The sequence below is a fragment of the Triticum urartu genome, chromosome 4, assembly GCF_003073215.2.
Source record: "Triticum urartu cultivar G1812 chromosome 4, Tu2.1, whole genome shotgun sequence".
NCBI classification, from domain to species: Eukaryota; Viridiplantae; Streptophyta; class Magnoliopsida; order Poales; family Poaceae; genus Triticum; species Triticum urartu.
The window spans coordinates 605620574-605631297 of record NC_053025.1 but is presented as its reverse complement, the minus strand read 5'-3'; the positions used below and the strand labels follow the sequence as shown (position 1 = coordinate 605631297).

The 10724-nt window shown below is 40.7% G+C and overlaps 1 non-coding gene across 1 annotated transcript; it reads left to right on the top strand.

Annotated features, from left to right (window-relative positions):
- The first annotated feature begins 4098 nt into the window (after nucleotides 1–4098).
- Nucleotides 4099–4170, top strand: TRNAC-GCA. The gene has a single exon. It is a non-coding gene; the product is annotated as a tRNA-Cys (tRNA).
- The last annotated feature ends 6554 nt before the right edge of the window (nucleotides 4171–10724 follow it).

Genomic DNA, 10724 nt, shown 5'->3' with positions numbered 1-10724 from the left:
GCTGGCAAGCCCAAGTATTTGTCATTCATTTCCTCTATCATTATATTCAGCATTGTACACATTTCCTGTCTGATCTCTACCGTTGTATTAGGACTAAAGAAGATACTTGACTTTTCCGCGCTTACCAGCTGTCCTGACGCCGTACAATATAAATCTAATGTTGATTTCAGGGCCGCCACATTATTTTGGTTGGCTTTCATCAAGATCATTGAATCATCCGCAAAGAGAAGATTTGTGACCGGTGGGGCGTCTGTACAGACTTTAACTCCTGATATGTTTTCGTTGTCCTCGGCATGCGTCGGCAAGGCATTCAACCCCTCTATGCATAGCTAAAAGAGGTATGGTGATAGTGGATCACCCTGCCTCAACCCTCTAGTAGGTGTGAAGCTCTCACTTTCCTCTTCATTGATCTTTACTATGTATTCGACAGTTGAGACACATTGCATAATCAAATTCACCCATTTTTGAGGAAAATCCAATCTCAACATAATCTCCTTCAAAAAAGGCCACTCGACTCTATCGTATGCTTTGTGCATGTCAAGTGTTATAGCTCACAAGCCCTCTCTACCTTATCTTTTGTTCTTGATTGTGTGAAAACATTCATAGGCCACTAAAATATTATCTGTTATCAATCTTCCCGGTACATATGCACTCTGTGTTGGAATAATAATTTCTGGTAAAAAAACCTTCAATCGAGTGGCCACCATTTTTGCAATTATTTTGTATACCACGTTACATAAATTAATCGGTCTAAATTGTGTTACCTTTTCTGGTGTATTAATCTTAGGAATCATCACGATCGCCGTATCATTCCAACTATTCGGGATAGTGTGTTGATTCCTTTCAGAACCTCCTCAATTAGGTCCTCCCCAGCATGGGCCATAACCTTCTGTAGAAATCTAGCCCTCGAGCTTTTAAGTCCCCAATATCAAATAAAGCCTTGCGAACATCTTCCGCGGTATAAGGGGCAAGTAGTTGCCAGTTGTTTACATTGGTCATGATGAGCATCTCATACCCTATGGGAAAAGTTGCCAGTTGCATGGATTGTCCCATGCAAGAAAACTTGACGATGCTAATCTAGTTGTTGTAGTATGAACATTTTCTATTTGCTTTAAGGTGCATCATAGCATACACATATCTACATAAAGAGTACATTGTCAAAAACCACCACAATTGCGTTGCTCGATGCAGAAACCCACCGTTTTCATAAAAGTTTGCCAAAAACATTGATTTTCGTAATCGAGTTGCCGAAAGCACCAACTAGTCAATTGAGAACCGTTTGATGCCAAATATGATAGACGGGCCCACTTTCAGGGCTGATGTGGCACCAAAATTTAACGAATAAAAAAGGGCATGTATGTGTTTCTTTATTGGTTTTATTACATATTTTAAACTTTAAGCACCAAGAAGTCGAACTTGTTAAGTAGCATCGCAAGGGAACTCTGAATCTATTCGCGGTTTCAGCCATGGTGTCGAGGACGAGTATGGTCTGCATCAATGGCATGGAATACTTTGATAGAGTCGTTGCAACTTGATGAGTGGATTTTAATGCGACGAGTGGGACAAAATCGAGTCGTCTGGAAAAGAATCAGAGTAATGATACATTGGTGGGAAATGGTCGAGGCGTGACGTGTTTCCATTCTCGTCGACTCATCATTTTTTTTAACACAGTAAAGACGCAAGCGCTCATATACACGCGCAAACACTCACCCTAATGAACGCACACACACACTATCCCTTTGAGCACCTTCGAAAAACTGAGCCAGCATATCATCTTGAAATTTACGAAGTCACCGTAGGCACCTCGTCATCGACGGGAATGTCTCCTCCCACTGAATGCGCATCACCGAAAATCGTGAAATAAATCCAGGAATAAATGCAAGCACCAGGATTTGAACCCTAGTGGGTTGGGGATACCACAGTCCCTCAACCATCCAACCACAGGTTGGTTCGCACTCGTCGACTTATCATATAACATGAAAAATGGTGTGTTTTTTTGTTGCGAATCTGAAAAATGGTGGTTCTTGCAGCACAATAATGGTTTTAAGATATATTCTAGATGATACGTGCCAAGCTGTGCACCATATTGGTGCATCGATTTGGGCATCCACTCTATTGATACATGTGTACATCGTGGGGTTCAAATCAGAAAGTTCTTTAATTCACTACATTTGGTCCATTCTTATTTGATCAGCAGGTTCCCAGAACTATGCTGCAGTGTTTATTTGTTGGGTGCATGAAACAAGAATGCTTCCCTGCCATGATGGGCCACCAAATCCACGGCAGGCTTACTTTGGCTATGATAGTATGCAGGTCATGTCACTTAAGCTTGTTCCGGTGTTGTCTATTGAATATGAACCCCTTGAATCTATTGCTACTTAAGCAGTTACAATTTACGAGAACCGGCAGTCAAACATTCATAGACATAGACAAAAAGTGGGTTGAAGTCAATAGGAATCAACCAGCTGAACATAAAACGTGTATGATAGCCAGCCACGTGGTGACGAGGAGAATCTAAAAGTTAGTTCATCCAAACAGCATATTAAACATTTCGAAGCAGCTGTCATTTAAAGATGGGCCCTACCACATTGACATCATCATGAACCAAAATCATAGCAATACTTACTTTTGCAATAAAATTTTATTATATCTAACTTTTTTCGAGACTTGTGATCTGGAACAACTGTAGTTGACTTATGTTAATGCAAGGTATTGACCAACATGCAAAAATGTATTAGTATGAATAAGAAATTACTCTGGCGCATGATATCCAAATGTCCTTAATACATGATTCAAATGGAGACGTGCTTGCCATATCGGGAGCTTGATTTAAGAGGTTGAATTCTGCAATTTTCGCCTTGAAGTTCTCAAACAGAAGCACATTGCTTGATCTGATGTCCCGATGGATGATTGAAGGCTGAACCTTCTCATGTAGGTATCCATACCTTTTGCCGCCTCGATGGCAATTTTGACTCTCTGCATAGCACAGGGCCAGACTGCGCACCCTGAACTCCTTTACTTCCTGTTTATAGAGAAATACGCAACAGAATACATTATAAGGCATATGAGTGAAAATACACAACAAGGGATTCGAATATGACTAGAGGCCGTTAGCACCCAATATTGATACACACAGCTCATAGACGGTTTCACATATATGTATGACCAACGACAACAACAACGACAACGATAGATCCATGGCGAAGTGGTAGAGCTATCACTACGCTATGGGCCAACCGTTTTTGTTGCAGATCAATAGGTCACTGGTTCGAACCCGGTTGGGCCCTATTGTTTTATTTTTCTAATTTTATTTCTTTGTCAAATACTGTCTTGGCCTTCCACACTTGCGTCACAAGTAGTCACTTTGAAGTTTTAACCATATCTAGATTTATTCCCTTTTCATCCATTATGCATTTTTTGTCATGTCGATTCCTCTTTGTGAGAACTGTTATGCTTACATTGCATGGTCACCGCTATTCAAATAGTTCTCAATTACTTCCCTTTTCATCCGTTTTGCATTTTTTTGTCATGTCGATTCTTCTTTGCGAGAACGGTTATGCTTACATTAGATGGACACCGCTATTCAAATAGTTCCCTTTTCATCCGTTATGCATTTTTTTGTCATGTTGATTCTTCTTTGTGTGAACTGTTATGCTTACATTAGATGGTTACTGCTATTGAAATAGTTCTCAATTACTTCAAAATTAAGGCAATTATGCATTGTATATTCTGTGTAGCGTGATAGACTGATATACGCAGTTTTAGACACGTAGGACATTTCTCCAATTAGGCCCCTTCAACAGAATCTAGGAATGGCATAACCCAAAAATAGCATCTTACATAAAAGCTGGAACTGGCAATCCATGAGGGCAGGTTGAAGTATGTGTACCTAATTTATGATGGCATATACAGCTGATATGAGTATGTGTAAGTTCTTAACTAGCGCTCTAACCCATATCTATATCTGCAAGGATACAAATTGATATTCATTTTGCATTGACAATAAAGAGTGAACCAATTAATATTTGAACACAAGGATATGAATGCACCATCTATCTATTTGCTTGTGAAATTATTTATTTAGGGTCAAACAGAAATGGGTCCATAGCTCAGTGGTTGAGCAATTGACTGCAGATCAATAGGTCACTGGTTTGAACCCGGTTGGGCCCTATTCGTTTCTTTCTTCTATTTTAGTTTCCTTCTTCAACTATTATCTTGACCCTCCACACTTTCTTCTAAAGTATTTACTTTTGTCTCTTATGCATTTTTGTGTATGTCAGTTCTTCCTCCTGAGAATATTTTTTTCATCAAGTCGTACAATTTTTTGGTTAGGATAGAAGGGCAAATGTATTGGTTGGGTGCCTCAAGAGTTAATAACAGACAGGGTGATGTATTAGAGCATCTCTAGCAGACCCCGCAAAATCCCAACCCGCACAAGTGTTTTGCAGTTCGTGGAAAAGTGCATATGCAGGCCGGTGCGGACGAGGTCAGACTCAGACCCCGTATAATCAACCCGTAAAAGAGAATATTCTTTGAATATACCTCCATCTCTTTCTCTTCTCACGCCAATTTGAAATCAACCGGCGACCGACGTACGGACGAGGAAGACACGGCCAAAGTGGAGGAGAGAGACATGGGACGGCCACGACGCGTGGGCGGAGGCCGGGCGTGCGCGGCCGGACTCAGCTAGCTAGCTAGCGCGGACGTAGCTACCTAGCTAGCTAGTGCGGCCGTAGCTAGCTAGCTAGCTCGCATCGATTCAGCTAGCTAGCTTGCTCGCATCCACGCGGGCGACCCGGCGCGGCGGCCGGGCGGATGGGCAGCTGGGTGGCGGACGGGCGCGGCGGCCGGGCAAGCTTCATGGCGTTGGCGGGAACAGAGATTCCTCAAACGCCAACGTTGACCGGTATGCAGGGCCCTGACAAAATTGCCTTCAAAACTGTATATATGAGGGTTTCGGATTTGCGTTCAGGGGCCCCTTAAATTTTTTTAAGGGCCGGACGATTTTAAGGGGTCTGTTTGGCCCCTTTTTTAACTGGAACCGTGAAAACGGTTATTTTGCAGGTTTGACCACTTATACGAGGTCTGCTAGAGATGCTCTTAGTTGCATGCCCAACAACGGACATCATATTATTATTTTCGTGGTAATGCACGAGATTCATATGTATTTTACAACAAGGCAATGGCTTTGGAGACATTGGATCTACCTCTTGGCTTGGGGGAGGGGGGGCACCACGGGCAAAGCACAGCTCCTCCCCCATTGATGGCGGGGGCGGATTAGCATGAAAATGGGGGGAGGGGATCAGAGCGTGGAGCGGAGCAGTTGATGGGAGACTCCTCCTTGGTGGTACGTGGGGAGAGAGGGCTCCATGAAAAGGGTGAGGTGTGCGTCATGGTTTTAAAGGAGAGGGCTCTAGCGAGAAATGTCCCGTTATAGTGGGAAACCAAGTATGAAGGGAGGGTCCGGCAGGAAAATGGTAGGGTGCGTCCTAGGGTGAGGATTTTATGTTGGAAACGCGTGTTGGAGATAACATGATGGATACTTCAGACAACCACATTCCCCCCATCTAGACGGTTGCATTTTGGGGAGCCGATAGGAGCCTGTTTGATGTCCTAACCCGCCCGTAATAGGAGAAATGAGCTTCAACCTGGAAAACAATTTTAATCCTTCATTTGATTTATTTATATGCATGCATTGTAGCCCATAGCAATGCGCGAGTGTTCTGCTAGTTTATCATTCTACTAGTTTATCTTACTGTTTATCTTATTGTTAAGATTTCAAAATTTGGAAGAAAAATTGGGTTGTTTTACATATAATGCCTTTTATAGCTGACAAAAAACAAGTGCTCATATCTAGGGAAAGGAAGGGAATTTTAAGGTATCACATGATATATCATAACCTTTAATGGATATTTTTTGTGAAAGAAACCACATATTCATATTCATTATATAAAGTTGAAAAATACAACACATGTGGACGATTAATGGATACTCACGTGCATGCATGCGTGTACACATGCAAATCCGCGGCGCAAGCCCTTGTTTTCCGTACATAATGTATGTACTAGTGGTTGGGGCGCCACCTGGTGGCGCCACTTATTATGAGCCTGTGCGCACTTATCTTGTCTCAACACATTCAGCTGTCATGTTTGGTCCTCAGTTTTATTCATGTGCATCAATATGAGTGTATTCTATAACATTAGGATCTATTAGTACTACATTGATCAAACTTACAGGTACAATATTATTTGAGTTCGGGGGTACACCTGTTATTTAAGTTTGAGTACACCTAAAGGATGATATGTACCACTCACCCATGGAGCATAAACGAGTGAGACGATGCATTATAGTTAATCCAAAAGTGAAGACAAGCTAACATGAAGTGATTCAGTTTAGCTGAAGAAAGGGGCCTCATGAGGCCACAAATAAGGAATAAAAAAAAGAAAACTTTCAGAGTCCTCTAGAGGCTTGGCATCATCCATTTCCACATCAAAATCAGCATGATGCCTTTCACCGGAATTCTCTTGATCTTCATCTTGATGTACCCAACACAAATGCTTCATGGATTTTAGTCGGCTGTACTCCCCACCAATTCTGCCCTTTCCCTTTCAGACACCCAGGAAGAAGTTGATCTAACCCAGAACAACGTATAATTACCTAGTGATTCATTGGACCTGAATGGCAAGATACCTAGCATGCACATGGAAGGTGAGAGTAAGAATAAAATAACATTCTACCTCCGATCCAATGAAAGTGTCATGGCTTTAGTTCAGCATTAGTTCAAATTTGAACTAAAGCCACAATGCTTTTATTGGATCAGAGGGAGTACCATTTACTGATATGATTATTATTGTGCACAAAAAAATTGCCTGATGACAAGAGATCATAGTTAAGCATCATATATTTATTAAGAGTGAAAGTCTTAATTAAAGGATACGAAACAACATACTCAGGGCAGGGAATCTATTCAGATTTTACATGCAAGAGTGTATCCTTAACTTAAATAAAGAAAACGTCTATGTATGATAAGATTCTTACTTCAGCGTTAAGACAGTCAGTCCAAAAGAGCAATAGAACAGTTCCATATATTAGATTGCAGAAGAAAATGCACCATAAGACATTCTAGTACTGCAAAAAAGGGAGACTAAAATACTTGAAAACTTCGAGGATTCTACACCAATACACCGCTAACCATAATATTTGAAGCTTCTGAAATGAACAAAAAAACAGACTAACAATGTATACAACTGTAAGTAAAATATTTTATTGTGATGAATGTTAGGACGGGCGAAGGTGAACCAAAAACACATAAGAAACTTCTGTACTGAGCTTGAAGAAAATCACAACCGTGGACCAAGGGCATTTATACCTTCAGCTGTCGATTTTCAAAAAGTGTCTGCTCACCAAATATAAGCTGAAGCTCTAATTTCAGTATCTTATGAAAGCATGAAACCAACTCTACAGTTCACCAAATTTTATATCGTTCATACATTGATAACTATGAAGGGGAGCCTTGGCGCAGTGGTAAAGCTGCTGCCTAGTGACCATGAGGTCACGAGTTCAAGTCCTCAAAACAGCCTCTTACAGAAATGTTGGGAAAGGCTGCGTACTATAGACCCAAAGTGGTCGGACTCTTCCCCGGACCCTGCGGAAGCGGGAGCTACATGCACCGGGCTGCCCTTTTTCATACATTGATAATTGTACAACGGTTATGCTCCATGATGACCAAGGAAAGCTATATACTCCCTCCGTTCCTAAGTATAAGTCTTTGTAGAGATTTCACTATGGACCACATGCGGAGCAAAATGAGTGAATCTACACTCTAAAATGCATCTATATACATCAGTATGTGGTTCATGGTGAAATCTCTACAAAGACTTATATTTAGGAATGGAGGGAGTACCTTATTGTCACTCATGTATGTTCAAAAATAGCTAGATATGTACTTCAAAACCATAAGCAATAGAGAGACTACAGAAACACATATCATTCCAAGCTGACCTATTTTAACAAGTATTAACTTTGATAACGTGCAAATGAAAACTGAATCTGCAAGCCAATTTCATTTGTTCTATTTTCTTTTTTGGCGAATGGAAATTCCATTTCATCCTAATACTGTGATGAAAAATGCCAATGTTAGAAAATGTAAATATATGTGATATGAACCTTCTAGCAATCCATAGTACCAAGCATTATAATTTGTAGATAGCAACCTGCAACTTTGCCTCTTCCATCCTCAGATGACAATTTCAAATCAGGAGTTGGTGGCCACTCGTTAAATTTTTACTTGAACGGTACAGTTTCGTATCCCTCGATCATTTTCATAACATGTGATTTTGTTCGGGTACCATCATTGAGCAATGTGTGGTCAAAAGTAAAGGATACTAAGCATGCAGCAACACAAAATATAAACCATTAGCATCCTTTGATTGTAGGATTAGGAAAATGTTTCTAGAGAATGTTATATGATATTTCACCAAGGTGGTTCTTCTTCTAAAATCATCTGAATATATAATGTATTAATTTTTTCTTTCCCAGAAAGAAACAAGTAAACATTTCGCAGGAACATGTATTAGTTCATGCAGCCAGATTGCTCTAGAATATTATCATACTTCTCTACTCAAATCATCTATGAAGTAAGAACATAACGATATCCACAGCGTGCCTCAGCACTCATTGTACTACACACATCAAAATGTATTACTTCCAACAAGTTGCTTTCTTGTTTCATCTTACTCAAAACGAGGCCTTTTAGTCATCTTGCCCATGTGGTATGATTTGCTTGTCTCAAGTGATTCAAAATCAAGTGAGTCCAAACGATCCATCTGCATGGAGTTTCTTCATGCATATCTACCAATAGACATGGTTCGCATGTCTCAATCTTTTCAAAAACAAGTGAGTCCAAAGATCCATCAACATGGAGCTTCTTCATGCGTTTTATACCAACATGACTCAAATGGCAGTGCCACAAGTATGTGGTACTATCATTACTATCTTATATCTTTTGGCATGAACATGTGTATCACTACGATCGAGATTCAATAAACCATTCATTTTAGGTGCAAGACCATTGAAGGTATTATTCAAATAAATAGAGTAACCATTATTCTCCTTAAATGAATAACCGTGTGGCGATAAACATAATCCAATCATGTCTATGCTCAACGCAAACACCAAATAACAATTATTTCGGTTTAACATCAATCCCGATGGTAGAGGGGGCGTGCGATGTTTGATCACATCAACCTTGGAAACACTTCCAACACATATCGTCATCTCACCTTTAGCTAGTCTCCGCAACCTTTTATTTCGAGTTACTAACGCTTAGCAACCGAACTGGTATTTATTACCCTGGTGCTACTAGGAGTACTAGTAAAGTACACAATAATATGACGTATATCCAAAATACTTCTGTCGACCTTGCCAGCCTTCTCATCTACCAAGTATCTAGGGTAGTTCTGCTTCAGTGACTGTTCCCCTCATTATAGAAGCACTTAGTCTCGGGTTTGGTTCAACCTTGGGTTTCTTCACTAGAGCAGCAACTGATTTGTCGTTTCATGAACTATCCCTTCTTTCCCTTGCCCTTCTTGAAACTAGTGGTTTAACCATCAACAATTGATGCTCCTACTTGATTTCTACTTTTGCGGTGTCAAACATTGCGAGTTGCTCAAGGATCATCATGTCTATCCCTGATATGTTATAGTTCATCACGAAGCTCCAATAGCTTGGTGACAGTGACTATGGAGAACCATCACTATCTCATCTGGAAGATTAACTCCCACTCGATTCAAGCAATTGCAGTACTCAGACAATCTGAGCACATGCTCAACGATTGAGTTTTTCTCCCTTAGTTTGCAGGCTTAAGAAACTTGTCAGAGGTCTCATACCTCTTGACGGCACTAGTCTGAAATTCCAATTTCAGTCTTTGGAACATCTCATATGTTCTGCAACGTTTCAAAAACGTCTTCGGTGCCACAATTCTAAACCGTTAGTATTACTTACTGGACTATTACGTAGTCATCAAAACGTGTATGTCAGATGTTTCCCAATATCTATAGACGATGCTCGAGGTTCAAGACACTGAGCGGTGCATCAAGGACATAACCCTTCTGTGCGGCAATGAGGACAATCCTCAGTTCGCAGACCCAGTCCGCATAATTGCTACTGTCAACTCTCAACTAAATTTTCTCTAGGAACATATCTAAAACAGTAGAACCAAAGCGTGAGCTACGACATAATTTGCAAAGACCTTTTGACTATGTTCATGATAATTAAGTTCATCTAATCAACTTATTCAATGAACTCCCACTTAGATAGACATCCCTCTAGTCATCTAAGTGATACATGATCTGAGTCAACTAGGTCGTGTACGATCATCACGTGAGACGGACTAGTCATCATTGGTGAACATCTTCATGTTGATCGTATCCACTATACGACTCATGTTCGACCTTTCGGTCTTCCGTGTTCCGAGGCCATATCTGTACATGCTAGGCTCGTCAAGTTAACCTAAGTGTATTGCGTGTGTAAATCTAGCTTACACCCGTTGTATGCGAACGTTAGAACCTATCACACCCGATCATCACGTGGTGCTTCGGAACAACGGACCTTAGCAACGGTGCACAATTAGGGGGAACACTTTCTTGAAATTATTGCGAGGGATCATCTTATTTATGCTACCGTCGTTCTAAGCAAATAAGATGTAAACATGACAAACATCACAT